Source organism: Biomphalaria glabrata, chromosome 8 (assembly GCF_947242115.1).
Source record: "Biomphalaria glabrata chromosome 8, xgBioGlab47.1, whole genome shotgun sequence".
Classification (NCBI taxonomy): Eukaryota; Metazoa; Mollusca; class Gastropoda; family Planorbidae; genus Biomphalaria; species Biomphalaria glabrata.
Window position 1 is genome coordinate 5,582,735 of NC_074718.1, and position 18,275 is coordinate 5,601,009.

General features: G+C 35.7%; 1 protein-coding gene across 6 annotated transcripts in view; it reads left to right on the forward strand.

Annotated features, from left to right (window-relative positions):
* The window catches only part of LOC106057313 (uncharacterized), a 217,775-nt gene that overhangs the window by 98,521 nt on the left and 100,979 nt on the right, over positions 1–18,275 (forward strand). The gene's annotated exons all lie outside the window — the stretch shown is intronic.

The following is an 18,275-nucleotide window of genomic DNA, read 5'->3' on the forward strand; positions in this document are numbered from 1 at the left end:
AGATGTAGATATTTAGAGTACATTATATATATATAATATATATATATATATATATTATATAGAGTCAGTATCTAGATGTACAGTAGAACTACTATGTCTATATACTTTCTAGGTCTATCTACTACAGTTCTACTTTGTGTTTTTAAATGTAGATTAGGTAGTTGCACCAAAAAAATATATCCTATACCAATAAATGCATAAATAGAATGAAGGAGGATAAAAATTGCTTTCCAAAAACATCAAAATTTATGATCCTAGCTTTACGGGTTCAAAAGTTATAATTGTACGTAGGTTTGTGTTCATAAATGGTCAACTGCGGACTTTATATACTAGTCTAGACTGCGGACTAGTACCAGACCTATACTAGATTTTAGATCTTAATCTATAATCTCTCTCTCTCTCTCTATATATATATATATATATAATATACATATATGTTTTAAGTAGCCCTCCAGTGATAAAATCAGAGATTATAATATTGTTGCCTTAATATTAGTTATAATTAGAAGTTTGCAATGGTTGCACAGTAAAATGAAACCATTATAAAGAATAACATAATCTAGTTTGTAGAGATATTATATCTGAATCTAGTGTTAGGGCAAGAGTGTTCCATAATAAATAGTTTTGAATGGTTTCAATGGTCAAACTAAAATCAAGAATTTACAGCCTATGTTCCTACTTCATCTGTAGTTCATTCTAAAGGTTCTGTTAAACTATAATTTAAAAAAAAAAATTACAATATTGGTGCATAGGTTTTAAAATATTAAGGCAATAATGATGGATTCCAGTAAATAGTATTTGATTTTTTGTTTGAATTTATAAATAGAAGTAATATACACTCAACATATATATATATATATAATATATATATATATATATATATATATATATATATATATATATATATATATATATATTAAAAGATTGTAACAGAATAATTTCATTATATGCTGTTATAATCTTTTGTAATTTATAATAGTAGATATAACTTGGGCTGTCCTTAGAAACAACTTTAAATGTTTTATTTTGGGGGGGGGGGAGGGGGGAAATTATATAATGTATTGCTCACTTTGTTGTTATATATAAATAGTAGATGTAAAATATAAATGTAATAGTCATGGGAATGGGATCATTTTCTAATAACTTGCAAACAATTTGAAAGATTGTTTCTAACATCAGACTAAAATATTTTTCTGAATAGATATTACATGCAAATCTGTTTAATCTGACCACATTGGGATGCTATAGTTTTGGTTTGATTAACCAGATTGAACCGTATATATATTATATATATTAAGATTTTTTCCCAGTACTTTGGGAATAGATCTAATTTAGCAGCTGGTCAAATGAAATGGTGGTCCAATTAACCAGATTCAACCATAATAGTTTTAATGTATAACAAACAGCATTGAAAATTTAAATTCCTTAATTTATTGTACACAGTAAATGCTTTGCGTAAAAACATTTTTAACTTAAATGTTAACTCAATATGCATATATGTAAGCCTTAGCTATAATCATCTAACTAAAATTATACATATTTCCTAAAAATTGATTTTCAATTTTTTTTTATTATATATATATTATACCTGTTAGTTTATTTATTAAATAGTAGCTATTTAAATATTTTTTTCTTATAATATGTTGAGAATATTAATAGCATTCTATTTAATAACTCATTTAAAAATTAGTGTTTGAATTCGTAAAATATTAATTTGATCTCTTCAGACTTTGCAGTGTATCTATATATCTATATCTATCTATTTCCTTAAAATCTTTTGGGCTGAAAGTTATGACATAGTAATACATTTTGCTTCAGCTTGTAATAAGTAGAACACACATTTTTGTATGAAATACATACTTTGTATTATTACTGTCAAAATAAGGATTATTAGTTCTTGTGATCAATAGTTTTCAATTAGTACCTAGATAAACATCTACATATAAAATACAAACATCAAGTTTTTCATAGTCTATTGTTTATAAGATAACTATATATATAAGGAAGTAGGTACATACTTTAGCAGTTAGGAATGTATATTTACAGTACTCTTGAGTTGTTTGTAGTAGAGTCTTACCTTCTGATAGTTTGACCCTGTAGATTCCCCTGATTAGCATATCTGATTCTGTTGTGTTGAACATAACCTAGTTACCTAAACTTTATCTCTAGGACACCTCATATTCAACAAAACTGTTGTGTATTTATTGTTCTCCTCAGTAACTCTGTTTCTTAATAGTAACACTTTCATTCTATTTAGAATTAGTCAGCTTGCCAATGATGTTTCTGATTGCTTAAAATAGCAGTAGTTTAGTGTAAAGACAACAAATGTAATTGTTGCTTTATAATGTTAGTTTTTCAAGCTTAGAGTAAAAGATTTTTTTTTCTAAGTGACACTATAAGGTGTATTTTTTTTAAAGAGTCTATAATCATATTTAAAAGGATGAACTTTCAGCTGTCCTGAAACTAGATTTATTTACATCTAGAGACGTGGCTAGAAATATGTTTTTTTCTTAGGCCTGAATGAATGTTGCTATTCCTGAATGAATTAACAAGAATGTGCCTTGTGTGATTATCTCCCATTTATATCTTATCTTTAAAAAAAAAAAAAAGAGGGGGGGGGGAAGAGAGGGGAGTTTTTAATTCAAGAAATGAAAGAAATTTTATTTTAAACTTTGTTATTTCAAAACTGATGCTACAGATTTCAATATGAACGCCTAGATTCTGTTGTGGTTCAAGTTCCTTGACTTAGTTACTGTTTAGATGCTATTTACAGGAGGTTAATCTAAATTTAACAAGAAATAATCGAAGCCTCTATACATTTATCATTGAAGTAAATGTTTAAATAGTTATTTTCTATTTCTAAACGGCCTGTCCTCTGAAGAATGTGTACATATGGTACTGGTTGGCCTTGTCTTGATAGCATGGTTGGGTACAATGGGCGGAAGTTAAAACCCTGATCTTAGCGTGTTGACATTATGGCTCCAAGAGTTTATTGCCTTCGCCATCTGGATAGCCCTGAAACGAAATGCCTTCATTTGAAACATGTTTGGGTTTATATTTGTGGTTTTCTCTTATCTGATATTCAGTTTGGGATCAATATGTCTTGGGGTATTGTTATTCTGAAAACTTTTTATTATTTGGTTTTGTTGATAGTTTATCAGAACGTCACAGAAATGTTTTTTTTTTGTGTGTGGTTAGTTCAAGACTTAATAAATAGCTGCGATGAAGAAGAAAAATATCCGTATTCTCTAACTGCGCAAGTCAAAGCATGTCATTCTTCGTCTAACAGAAGCAAGGTTAAGGCATCATTTTCAGACCTTGTGATTTACCCGTACAGACGAGGCAAAGCTCATTTGTTTGGTTGGCGGACTTGAAGTGTCGTGTGGCCAGGGCAACGACCAACCTCCCCGTTACTTCCCAAACATATGTCTATGTCAGGTACCCATTAGAGTTAGGGGCGTCTTTTATATTCCTGAAGTTCTTATCGTTCAATGTTATTTTCATGTGTGTGTGTTAGAGGCTCGTACATGGCTCTCACACGTTACAAACATTGGTTTATTTTATATATTTTATATTGGTTTATTCATTGGATATAAGTCTAGAGCTTAGGGATTTCCTTTCAGTCTTCACCATGCGCCCTGGAGAAGAAGAACATATGACTCCAAAGAAGCAAGTTGCACGACTTCTTTTGCGTTTTTGTAGCCATTCGTTGCCAGCGTGGGAAGCTGAAAGGGTCACTGAATGTAGATTACTTAGCTGCTGTCACCCCGCCCCTACAATGTCTTATTTATAGAACCATGTTAATATCTCTTCAATTATTTCTGTTTGTCCATTTCGTTGTAGACTTTTCCCATGTTCTTGCTTTGAGGCTCTGGCAGTATTATTGGAACTCATATACACATGAAACTTTCTTGTATTATAGCACACATCTGGAAGATTCACTATTTGCTGCAGCAACAGTCAGCGTGTATTGCTGTGGAGTATTTGTAGACACATCTGGGTTTAATATTTGTTTGTTGCATGTGTGCATTAGCTTGTGCATATTAGCACTCTTACCAACAAATCGGTTCATATTTTTCTTTCTTATATAGATATTCTAGTCGACTTTTACAAGTGACAAAACATAAGGCATATTACTAAAACAAAACATCATCTAATTCACGTATTTATCACTTCTACATTGTTGGAACTTAACTTAGTCTATCCTACAAGTCTTATACCACTAGGGCATTATAAAGTACAAATCTAAACTAAGTTTTATGTAGGATTTACTCTCCAGCGTTTAGGCGTCAGATTAGTGACTTGCTTCCTTGCTCATTGGAAAGTCATTATTGATGTATTTTGTGTTTTGTTCTAATTAAATGAAGTGGTTTGGCTTGGGGAAGCTGAGTTATGAACAAGTCATTTGTTGACATTCCTTGCATCTGTCCTGTGTTAGTCTCTAAGGGCACTACATACACGAAGACTTAGTTGGACGAGATCTTCTGTCTTAGATTCTGATTGTATCACATGGTAACCACCCAAATCAAAAGCATCAGCTTCTTTTTTTTTTTTTTTTTCGCGTTGACTCTTTGCAGCGGTTCTTAAACTTTGTTATTCCATGATGTAATGTTTATTTGCGATGCAGCTGAATCTTCCTCTATTAACAATATGTCTGGCATCCATAGAGTAATTCTTTTACAAAGCTTATATCAATTCACTCTGTCAAAACGTTCGTACACGCTATTTCCCCAACACTCAATCTCGGATCAAGCTTGACATTTTGCACAATTATTTTTTTTTACCTGACAGCACAATAATCAATTTAAAAAAATCAACCAATTAATTAATTAACTATTGGTAATAAATTATTTTATTTGATATCTCAACCAAGGGAAAGAAATGTTGCTTGATTGAAGTAGTGGTAAAAGCTGAATTAGTCCCCTTTATAGGTCGCCGCTCTAAATTGTAATAAACAATATATAACTATACAATCTTCTCTAATAATAAGTACCTCACTAGCAGGGTGGTTAGCATGTCGGCCCGAGGAAGCGTGAGCCACAAGTTCGAATTCAGGTCGATCCCCTCCTCCCGCCCCTTTAAAAAAAATGCTTTTAAAAACCAATTAGGTAAAATACACCTATATATCCCTTTCTTCCCCCCCCCCTTCCTTTTCACTTTCCCAACTGGTCCAGACAAGTGATAGGATCATAGCCTATTGAGAAAGCTAAAAGCATGAAATAGCGCTAAACAAAAAACAATTGGTAAAAATATTATTAAATGGAGAACCTTCGTGGGGTCCATTGAGTTCCCTCCAGGTTGGGCTATTGCGAAACCACGGACTCAGTGTTACAGTTTCATGAACTAGCTATATTCAGGTAGCAGGTGTTGCCTGTTTGACGAAGCTTGCTCTTGTTGCCCTTACGCTTCCTGGGGCTGATTATAAGTTGAGGAGATTGAGCTGGAAGTATGACACCTGAATACAACAAAAATGCAAACTTTATGCACGTACATGCAAGCCATTTTTAATAACTTGATTTAAAAACACAAATAAACAAGAAAGGCATGAAGAAATATTTTGCAAATTCAAATACAGAGAATATGTTGATTGCAATTATATCAATTAGTTTGGAATCAGTCATGTGATTATATTCGTAATAGATCGAGACTAGCAATAATTGTTTTAATTATAATGTTTTGTTTGGTGTAATGCACAAATTGTAAGACAAATTCCTTACGGACATTAAAGATTATTATTATTATTAAATATTTAATCTGATTTTTTTTTATCAGGTGAGAAATAATTGTGCGAGATTTCAACTTGAAATAGCTCTACACATTTTGGACCAGACAGAGCGAGTTGATCTAAGCTTTGTAAAATCAGCTTGTGCTTCCTGCAGTCTTTTTTTTTTTTTTTTAAATCTTTGAACACAACCAAATGTAGATTGTATTTCAAACTTCATTCAAACTGCTTTGTTTTTCTCTTCCGCTTTTGATTTGGTCTGAACTGTACATTGTTATGTTTATTCTATTAGATCAGAAACAAAATCTGATAGAGGTTGTGGAGACTCGAAACCATTTGTTACAGCACGGACATGTAGGACCAGTTCACCTGTCTATATAAACATAAAGAATAATTGTGTTTCAATCTGAAGGCAATGAGTTTAAGTTTACGTTCATTGTATACAGTGAAAGATATTTCCCATATTCTACATGTACTCACTAACACGCGTCGTGTTATAATCAAACATTTTCCCATTGGCTTCTCTACACAAATGTTTCAATTCAATTATCTTTTTTTCTTCAAATCGTTTGATCACCGTCTAGCAAGTTTCGCCCGTTTCTTTTCATTCACTGACAAAAAATGGATTTCCTCTTTTTCATTGTCTTCTAGTTTATTTGTCGTTGGCCATAATGTAAATTTCTTTTTTTTTTTTTTTGTGTGTTTTTTTTAAACAAAAACTGAAATGTAAATTCTATTCAATGTTTTTATATTGCTTTATTTAAGTATTGCTTGTACATTGTAAGGGGGGCATTTTTTTTTGTTTGTTTTATTTTCTCAATGTAGAAATGTTTATGAGAAAAGTTTTAAGTAATAAATCAGGGTTTTAGAATGGGGCTAAGTCCAACACGTTTCAAAACGTAGACTTGCTGAAACCAGTTTGATGACCCTGTTTGAGTGGTCTTCCTTGTCAAGTTAAGCTAGTGTTATAGTCATTATTATTTTTTAGTCCTCTAAATATATATCGTCAAGCTGATCTGAGTCTTTAGTGACTTGGTTTCTTTAATACAAGCTACACAGTGGCGCTGAAATATCACATTGAGGTCTACGTATTCCCTTCTCTGTCTCTCTTTTTCTCTTCCTGTGGTTCTATGTTTTTTTTTTTTTTTTGTTTTGTTTCTCGCTCTCTCTCCCGCCCCTTTCTCTCTTTTCCCACTACTAGCACCAATTAAAACATACACAAATCCCGCTAAGTCTGAAAAAAAAATTTTTTTTTCAAGAAAATAAAGCCTAGCTCTACCTGTTAAAAGATCGTCTCTGACATTCTCCAGCTTTCTCCGTTGAAGTAATTGACGGCTGTAGCCGCAGGGCAGCTTAACCTGGCATAAAAGTCTTGTCAAAGCAAGTCTACTACATGTACATAATGATAGGACACCTTGCCTTCGTGTCACTAATAAAGGATAATGATGGTTTTAGACTAGAGACATACATTAGGTTTGGGTGAGGGGAGATGTCAATGCGTCCTGTGAATTATACACAGCAAAGATGAGACGGTAACTTCTTGCTCTCTAATGTTGTTACATTCATAGTGGAAGTTTGGAAATGGTGTCGTGGCGCAACAGTTTCTGTATGTCAGCAAGACATCTTGTTACATTATCACCAAGGAACATTTACCCAAATGCTGCACTCGTCTTCAGAATCGTAGACAATGATAGGTCTAGATACATCATACATGTGTCTGTGCTGCTGCGTGGTGGCTTTGAACTCTTACCTTGTGGCATCACGTTTGAGAACGTTCCCTAGTTTATTTCACTCCACCATGTATATACAATTCTTCATTGTATGTCAGTTTATCCCGCTAGGTCTCTTTTTTTTTAATTTATTAACTATGCGTGCACATTCGTACATATCATTAAAAAAAAAAAAGGCAAGCGCCATCTTGTCTGTCGCTCATTACGAACTTTTGAACCGTTATTGTCACCATCTTCTTTATCGTTCATTGGTGCAGCATTGAATCTTTCTGTTTGTTCAAATAAAGTAGGCCTATTGTATGCGAATCGCTATAAACTATTGCTAAAACAAGATGAAAACGTCTGTCCCCTTTTTTTTTAATTTCAATACTTTTACGGGCTCTAACAAGATTACAGAAGTCGACCAATATCCTCATTTATTTCCTTCAGTTTCGTAATGTTCAGGACGGTCGCAAAGGTCTGTTAGAGTTCTTGTGAATGCACCTTAGACGTGGATTTGTGTGTAACGTTATGTGATCTATTACACGCCTACAAGTTCGTGAGTAACACAAACTCCCTCACGCTTTCATTGATGCACAGAGCACTGGTGGACACAACACTATCCATATGACCAAAAAACCACACAGTTTAAAGTCCTACATTAAGTATTCATCACGGATGTTCTTTAAGAACGATTTATTTCTAAGTGTCTGGATTTGGACTGCTGAGCAAATGAAACAAAATACAGTGGGAATGACAGTAACAGAAAGATTGAACAAATATTCTGCATGCTACAGTGCGAGATCTCCACGTTTTCCCCCCAATTTACATTCCGATACATTCCCGTTAGCTCATCATTCTCTCTCTAAATGATTTTTTTTTTCCAACACTAAACAAATAGTAATTTTTGTTATATCATGTCAATATTACCTCTTTTCCCCATCCAAAGCTGGGCCGTACAGTTAAATATGGTGAAACTATCCATCTCTAATCTCATCAGCGACCACACATCAGTCCACTGATCGATAAGACGTCTTCTCTTAGACATTTAGCCAGTGCAAACGATATTAGGACATTATCGAATCCTTTTCCAGAAAATAAATATTTTCTATTCATTTCCAGAGATTCTGGGTCGGGTCACTGCGACTTCATCCTGAAATTGGGGGTATGGAATAGAGATAAAGAAGATTTCGGTGGCAGCTTCTTGTGTGGTCATTTGTTTTTTTTTTTAAAAGTCTGCATCGAAATTGCCCGCTGTGGACTTGGTGCCTACTTTATGTTCTTCACTATAGTTAAAAGATTCCTTTGTGATTTAATTTTTAGAAAGTGCATAGTTTTTATTTCAAATGCTTCTTCAGCTACTACAGCTGTGTAATACTTCACTTAGAATATTACGTTCAACATGGCTAACTTATGAGAACGACTTCTCCCGTTAGAGTTAGTCAAAGGATCAAGAAGTGAGGAGAAAGTTGCAGGTGTGTGTGTGTACTCCATGAGATGTAACTTGACTGCTTGTGGTCAGAGTATAAACACCACTCGTTGACCAAACATCAAGATTTACTTGTTCATCAGCACATTCTAGGGCTCTCAAAAGGACAAGAAATGTTTAAGACTTATCAGTCAATTAACGAATATGCGAAGCATGTCTTCTATTCACTCACAATGCATTGGCCAGATGCTCCAAAGCTTTACCAGATCTGTACGAAATGGTCGCCTTCTGTAAAAACTAAAATCATTCCTGTTTAACTATACTGTCTATATCTGAAACATTGTCAACACTTTTTTGTTTTCAAATATCTTCGAAAGAAGAAACAATAGAACAATAAAAAAACAAGGTTACAAAAGACAGTTTGTGTGGAAACACAAACTCAAAATCGGCCCCCGAAGAGGTCCACCCAGGCAGGCTTCAATATTTTCAGAAAGAACATCCAAATGAAATTATATCAAAGATAAATGAGAGATAAGAATGGAGAAAGAAGGTTAACAGATCTTGTGTAGTGCCCCAACGGTCCCGCAGATCAAAGGATAGCTGTAAGTGAATGTAAAGTTAGATGTGAACCTGGCCTAACTAGTTCCCCTTTTAGACCTTGGGGTCTATAGGGCAGATGATGTAAAGTTCATCTGTTTTTGTGGCCTACGGTTAGCGAGGGTGTCATGTAGCCAGCACAACGACCAACCGCCTATACTTTTCCCCAACTAATGTTAGAGCTGAGTGGACTCAGAGGCGCCCAAAGATTCCAAAGTTGAAAATCCCAGTCTTCACCAGGATTCGAACCCGGGACCCCCGGTTCGGAAGCCAAGCGCTTTACCGCTCAGCCACCACGCCTCCCCTGGCCTAACTGATGTCTTATAATTGATCTAATTGTTTTGAAAAGGCTCAAACTCTTATTCGAATCCTCAAGAAAAAAAAATTTCCGCAATAAAAAAAATGTTCAGAAAAATGAAGTTTATAAGATCACTATTCATTTTAAATTAGGTCTAATTTATAATGCATACTAATTAGCTTTTTCTCTTTAAAAAAAATTGCTTGCATAACTGATTTAAAAAATTAGATTTTTCGCTTTCAGAAAAAAAAAAAAGTAGCCGTTGCATCAGAACTTTGAATGGTCTAAAATATTGTGATGTCGGATTTTCAATATCTTTTCTAGTTTACGAGATCTAAACGGGACGGACGGTCAGACGGACAGACGTTTCGCACAAAACTAATAGCGTCTTTTCCCCATTCGGGGGCCGCTAAAAAACCCACACATCTAATGTCTCTCATGGTGACTGTGTCTATGACAAACTAAGATGGAAAATATTTACACATAATAAAAAAAAAAACAATACAGTTGAGTTCTGTAAAACAAATATGTAAAAGCAGTTTAGACATAAAAATTTATCAGCGTCTGCGGTTGATGGCCTACTCCATTCTAAAATTTGTTTCACGTCTAGTTTTGACACATGAGTGCTTTAGATAGGTAGAACACAATAATCTAGTTGAATGTTTTAGATCGGGTCTCTTTTTAATGTGAGGAATGATCCAAATTCGGATAGATCTGAATACTCACTCTCAGCGTACACATATTAGCACACACACACACACACAAATGCTTGAATCTATTTATACCACACAAGATCAAAGAATACCCCAATGTCTGCGTCATACTTCCATTTATTGGTTCAGCGTACCAGGCGTTGCCAAACAACTGTGCTAGTTAAAGCCCATATAGTTTTTTTTTTTTTTTTTTTTAAATCTCCCTTTATGCGCGTGCTTTATCCCCACTTCCCATCCTAAAAAAAAAACCTTGTGATTAGGTATATGTTGATTTTCTACTAGGTGATCAGTCTCTCAACCAATATACGATTTATTAGTAGGTCAGTTCTCAATTCCTTACTCCTTCTGTTTAGCGTTGTGTGTGTTTGTGTTTAGACGCGTATGTCCATTCAAGGCTCAAGCGCATACACCTATATACACACACACACACACACACACACTGAGAGTTTATTTTCCACTAATGACATTACAAAGCGATGGTTTGATCGATGGCGTGCTGGCGCAACTTACCCCCCCCCCTCTCTCCCCACCCGCCTTCTTCTGTTCGGTTCACGCTGAATTCAATTAATGAGCCGTACCGGTGGAACACATCGAGCATAAGACAAAGTTTCAATAGAACGAATCAAGCGTTAGTTTACATGATATGTGGACAGGCTGGCGAGAGCAATGTCAAATGCGTAATTATTGATCGAACAGATGTATATTTTTTTTTTCAATTAAAAAAAAAAAAAAATAGATGTTGAAACGTTGAATCAATTAGATTATTTTAAAAAAAAAAAGAAATTAGTTGAAAATTGAGTTTCTCCATTAATTAGGAATGTTAGTTTGAAGCACATTTAAAAAAAAGTCTATCTATGTATAAAACCAGTCTCTCTCTTCAGTCAAGTACTGTAAGCTTGGGAATTGATGTGGTGCTAAACTAATGAAAACTTGGTGCAGGAGCCTTGTGAAACTCCACGAATAGTTTCTCTTTCATAAATCGAATTCGAATGGGTGATTTCTAAAATTCATTTTATAACTACTTAAAAACACCATTTTTATAAATACTCTAAAAACAACAACAGAAGAAGAAAAAAAAAACGATTATTTCGTAAAATAAATTATATCCCCCCCCCCCCCATGGTTCTAGTTGTATGAAGAAAACTATTAACTATTATCATCACTTGTCTTTAGAAACCTCAGCTTGTTCCCCTGGTCTCCGGTATAATCTATTTCAAGGAATAACCAATGTAGTCTAATCAATGAGTCTGATGAGAGAGGTCTAATAATAATAGCCTTACCTAATCAGTTACATAGGTTAATCAGGTTTGAAGCTGTACCCATTCCCCGAGTACGATATAGATCATATTTTGAGGCGTACTTCAACTCATTAGTGAGTTACTCGATCTAGAGGTAGGAATCCCACAGTGTCTGACATCAGATAGGGGCATCTAGGTTCAGAGTTCTTGGAGAAATGTGGTCACACATTGCGAGCGTTTATCTTATAAATTACAGACGTTTCTTCAAATAAGAAAAAAATAAAATACACACGTCCATGTGTTAATCTAGACGTGCGTGTTAATTAGGTGTTTTTTTCCTGGCTAATTTAGGCAACCCGTTCCATGCTTTAGTGGCACTAGAGAATAATGGATATGCTTCTCCAAACAAGTGGAAGAAATTGTGTCTTCTATGTTTATCTGAGTATTTTATTTGTTTGTGTTTTAAGTTATTGTTCAGTGTTTTATGTTGTATTGCTACTTTCACTTTGAGTCTTCTGTCCTGAAGTGTCTCTTAAGTTTAGAGATTTTACTAATGGTGTTACTCTTTTAGCATGGGTAGCAATGTAGTACAGGTCTACATACATACACATACCTAATAGATAGGATTCTGGAATAATAAGATCGGACACCTGATTGTCAATTCAGTTTTCTCCCTTGTTGATTTCATTGATTTTCTCATCCTGGCCTCTACAAAACAAGCAAACAAAAAGAAAATCATCTCTTTTTGATTGACAGAGAATGAGGCTGCTGCAGTGTGGGGGAGAGTCTGTTTACCTGGACTCTTAATGATGTCTTAGAGAAGGATGAGTCAATATTATGATAGTCTATGGAATGTGCTCATTAGGAGTTCGAGTCCAGATATTTCTGTGTCCGTGTGCCTCTGATGGGCTGTGGTTTCCCTGGCTGTGAAATGGCCGGTAGGCCTGCACTCATCAGGCCATGTATTGAGCAGTCTTTCAAGTATTTCATCAAGAATACATTGACTCTTTGACCATCCTGTCAAGCATACACCTTGAATACATTGGTGCTTAGACTATCAAGTCTTTCACATAGAATATATTGGCTCTTTAACCATCCAGCCTTTTACTTAGAATACATTGGCTCTTTGACTATCCAGCATTTCATGGTTCTTTGACGATCCAGCCTTTCACCTAGAATACATTGGTTCTTTGACTATCCAGCATTTCATGGTTCTTTGACGATCCAGCCTTTCACCTAGAATACATTGGCTCTTTGACTATCCAGCATTTCATGGTTCTTTGACGATCCAGCCTTTCACCTAGAATACATTGGCCCTTTGACCATCCAGCTTTTCACCTGGAAATCATTGCTCTTTGACCATCCAGCCACATTTTGCGGAATCGAACCTCACGTGGCAGGGTTCGATTAAACTAAAAGTATCCTAACCACCGACTGAGACTGATAATATTGGAAACAATTTTTAGAAATAAAGTTTCCAAAAGTTTCATTCTCCAGAATGAATGGGGATAATGATATTTATTGTAACAAGGATCTGACTGCTGTACAACACACAAGTATAATCCATTTCTTTGGTATAAGTTAAATTAGTTCCCTTTATACTTTGTAGAGAAGATTGAAACTAACAATAACTATTAAACCTTCTATTTTCATAAGCACTTTCCCGTCAAAATGGTTAGTGCATTGGCTTGAGGATGCAAGTCTACGTCTATTTCAAATTTAATTACATGACTGATCCAAACTAATTGATACAACTACGCTTAATATAAGCTTTGTTATTTTAAAAAAGTATTTTGTAAAAATGTTTTCTTGTTTACAAAGTATATTTGTATATCTTACTTGTTACTATTTGCATTCTCCTCGCGCGCAATTTTTTTTAAAGTGCTTAATTGAATATGTCTTCACATCTATGATTAATCTCATCAAACAGTCTTCTCTCTCGTTTTGTTTTTACAAATACCTGGCACTGACTGCGCATCCTGACAGGTGTATGCCTACATGTTTTTGTCACGTGATTCCACTGTTCTCATCACCTCGTGGCTGCAAGTGTTGAGACAAAAACAAGAAAGCAGGCCACTTTGTCAGGACTCGTTTATCTCACACGTCATATCAGACGCTTGTGTCGACACACTTTATTTAGGCTTCCTTTCTGATAGCATGCCCTGGAGTCGGTAAATGTTATGTCATGGAGTCTATATATGTTGTTATGTCCTGGAGTCTGTATATGTTGTTATGTCCTGGAGTCTATATATGTTGTTATGTCCTGGAGTCTGTATATGTTGTTATGTCCTAGAGTCTGTATATGTTGTTATTTGTTATGTCCTGGAGTCTATATATATGTTGTTATGTCCTGGAGTCTATATATGTTATGTCCTGGAGTCTGTATATGTTGTTATGTCCTGGAGTCTGTATATGTTGTTATGTCCTGGAGTCTGTATATGTTGTTATGTCCTGGAGTCTGTATATGTTGTTATGTCCTGGAGTCTGTATATATGTTGTTATGTCCTGGAGTCTGTATATGTTGTTATGTCCTGGAGTCTGTATATGTTGTTATGTCCTGGAGTCTGTATATATGTTGTTATGTCCTGGAGGCTGTATATGTTGTTATGTCCTGGAGGCTGTATATGTTGTTATGTCCTGGAGGCTGTATATCTTGTTATGTCCTGGAGGCTGTATATGTTGTTATGTCCTGGAGGCTGTATATGTTGTTATGTCCTGGAGTCTGTATATATGTTGTTATGTCCTGGAGTCTCTATATATATTGTTTTGTCCTGGAGTCTGTATATGTTGTTATGCCCTGGAGTCTGTCTATGTTATGCCCTGGAGTCTGTCTATGTTATGCCTGGAGTCTGTCTATGTTATGCCCTGGAGTCTGTCTATGTTATGCCCTGGAGTCTGTCTATGTTATGCCCTGGAGTCTGTCTATGTTATGCCCTGGAGTCTGTCTATGTTATGCCCTGGAGTCTGTCTATGTTATGCCCTGGAGTCTGTCTATGTTATGCCCTGGAGTCTGTCTATGTTATGTCCTGAAGTCTGTATATGCTGTGGTTATATCTTTCCGTATGATGCTGTAATTTTCTTAGGCATTATTCTCTTTAGTCTAAGACATAAAGCAATTTGATTTATTGTGTATTTATGTTTCTGTTGGTCTACCTTATATAAATCACAATCATTTGATCTGCGCCCCATTCATTTGTATATTGGTAGATGCCAATTTATCTAAGTATCTAAATATGGACTTTAACATTTTTGGTGCTCCATAAAAGCTGTACTATGAATGAAATACATACATATATATATATACACTTAACAAGCCCCGTAACAGAAACTAATGTCTTAATTGCAATGTCGAGGTGCAATCTAATATTCTTCCACCGATAGTTGAGTCGTAGGTCTTAACGCCCAGGCTTTCTTGTTATGGACAAACCTGTCACAGTCAAACAGATGTTACTCACCAACACACGTTCAGTCAGTCATATTCACCCACGCGGGTATCATACTCACTTATATATTAAACTCACACACACACACACACACAAATACGTGTGCCACACTTAAATACTCATTGCATACTTCCTAACCCAACTTTTGCCCTCCAGCATACATACATATCTGACTTTCACATATACATAATCTGTCGAACCAATTAAATATCTGACTTTCACATATACATAATCTGTCGAACCAATTAAATATCTGACTTTCACATATACATAATCTGTCGAACCAATTAAATATCTGACTTTCACATATACATAATCTGTCGAACCAATTAAATATCTGACTTTCACATATACATAATCTGTCGAACCAATTTAATATCCGACTCATAGTTATACATCGGCTGTCGAACCAATTAAATATCTGACTTTCACATATACATAATCTGTCGAACCAATTAAATATCTGACTTTCACGTATACATAATCTGTCGAACCAATTAAATATCCGACTCGTAGTTATACATAGGCTGTCGAACCAATTAAATATCTGACATTCACACATGCACAATAAATGATCTAAGGAACATTTGTGCCAAGCTCTATCAAGATTGGTCAAACGGTTTTGATTTCTATTCGGGACATACATTTCTACGCCTTACTTTCTGCTTTATATATTAATATATTTGTTGTTGTTGCTTACGAGGCGTGCATGCAGGGATGGTAAAAGACACGTGGCCGAGGAATGGGGTTGCCTTTGTTAACTATAAATACAGAGATTACGTACAGGCAAGTATGACATGTTTGTAAGCAATATCTATCAGATGCAAGACTTTTTATCCACTCGGTTGGTTTATCTATTGCTTTTGTAATATAAACATAAAGGTCTTGCACAACGAGATAGATGGCATGGGATGTACAGAATTACGTGTAAACAAGATGGATATTGTCAATAGAAATGTTTTTCTAATCCTACTATCAGCTTACACACGTTCGACATGTTCACAGACATTTGAAGCGTTTATTTTGGTAACTTTGTATTCTCCTATCAAGCTGAAATTTCACACCTAAGCTCGTGCTGTGGGTCCACACTTTTCAGAAGTCTCACTTCATTCATTATTGAAGGCAATTTTGTGTGTGTGTGTGTGTGTTACTTTAAGAGGAAAGAGGAGATCGTTTTTGCATGCATTATTCCATTCATTTCGATGTTATTTCTAGAGCTAGGTCTTTCTGTTGGACCGTTTGTTGGCTAGTTAGTTCACTTGGTTAGAGTGCCGTGCTAATAACGAGGATGTCTTGGCCTTTTACATTTTTTAAAATGACCTTTTGGGCTTAATGGAAAGAAAAAAATTTAACCATAGACCACTATGAGATTAGGTCACTAACTGTCACTTAAAGCTAGTCGATAAGACGTTTTCATATGCGGTCATTACAAAGAGAATTGACCATGATGTCAAAGAGCAGAAAACGAGTAGTTTCTTTCGTTTCGTATTCTTTTGATTCGTGTCCAATTTTACATTTGTTTGTCTGCAGTAGGGTAAAAAAACAGGAATGGTCTAGGAATGAAACAAAAGCCTAACGTATGGACACATAATGGACACATTCTTTGTGCATTGAGTCAATATCTCCCATGAATCGTTTCGGGGGGAAATAAAAAGATGGATTTGTTTGTTCAAAATATGAAACAAAATTGATTCTGTCTTCAGTGACGTCAATGCCTACTTTAGAATCGGGCTGTGTCGGAGCATCGAAGATGAGGCTCTCATAGTTGATTAATAAGGTCTCATCGCCTTCGTATCGATAATCAATAGTGAATATTATTTGGACTGATCAATACATAGATCATCTGATGCCACTGCTTGTTCTCACGAGCTTTGTTGTGGGTAGGAGCAAAATAATTCGTTATCAACCAACTTGAACAAATAGTTACTGATGTACTGGCTATGGGTGTTCTCTGTTTCTCTGTTTCACTGTGTGACATAGTACTGAATCCGGCTTGTCACAGCTTTAGTGCCATTTTGTGGTCAGTGACATGTTCTTGACAGACCTGCTTGTCACAGCCTCAGTGCCACCTGTGGTCAGTGACATGGTCTTTGCAGATCTGCTTGTCACAGCCTCAGTGCCACCTGTGGTCAGTGACATGGTCTTTGCAGATCTGCTTGTCACAGCCTCAGTGCCACCTGTGGTCAGTGACATGGTCTTTGCAGATCTGCTTGTCACAGCCTCAGTGCCACCTGTGGTCAGTGACATGGTCTTTGCAGATCTGCTTGTCACAGCCTCAGTGCCACCTGTGGTCAGTGACATGGTCTTTGCAGATCTGCTTGTCACAGCCTCAGTGCCACTTGTGGTCAGTGACATGGTCTTTGCAGTCGTGCTTATCATCAACCCTTGTTGCACTAAAATTAAGCTCCTTTGCATGCCATTACTACAAAGCTTGTGTCAACTCACTCTGTCTGTCTGGTAAAAAAAAAATTGTATACACGTTATTTCTCCCACACCCAATTTCGTATCTAGTTGAAATTTTGAACAATTATTTCTAGTACCTGACAAAACACGAATTAAAAAAAATTAACCAATAATAAGCGTAGCTTGAATCATTATTATTATTTTTTTTTTGGGGGGGGGGGGGTCTTTTTAAGTGAAATAAACAAGGCAAAGTGTGATTTGAACTTTTTTTTTTTTTTCATGTTGTACACATTTAGAATTGACCATTTTTGGATCTTTTGCGTTTTTCTGCTCGGTTGCTGACCTGTCCATGACCCCGTGAATGCAGTCATTCACTGACGTCAGCGACTAAATGACGTCCACCCTCTGTGGACTATCAGATGACTGGTCACCAGATTAAACGCCGGCTTCGTCCCTTGCAATTAAATCCCATGACCTTGTTCCACTAAGCTCCCAGACTTTCATTAGCGCTTCAGTAGATATCAGCCCTCCCGTTTTTTTTTTGTTTTTTTTTTTGTGGCTTTAATTGCGCATGTCTGCGCGTATTTCCCCCCCCCCCCCCCTTTTTTTTTTCCATCCAGTGGCTTATGACTTTACTTGGACATGATCTTTAGTTAAATTACGATGATCGATCAAACAGAAATGGATACCACTATCGATTACACCCGCCCCCTTTTTTTTTTC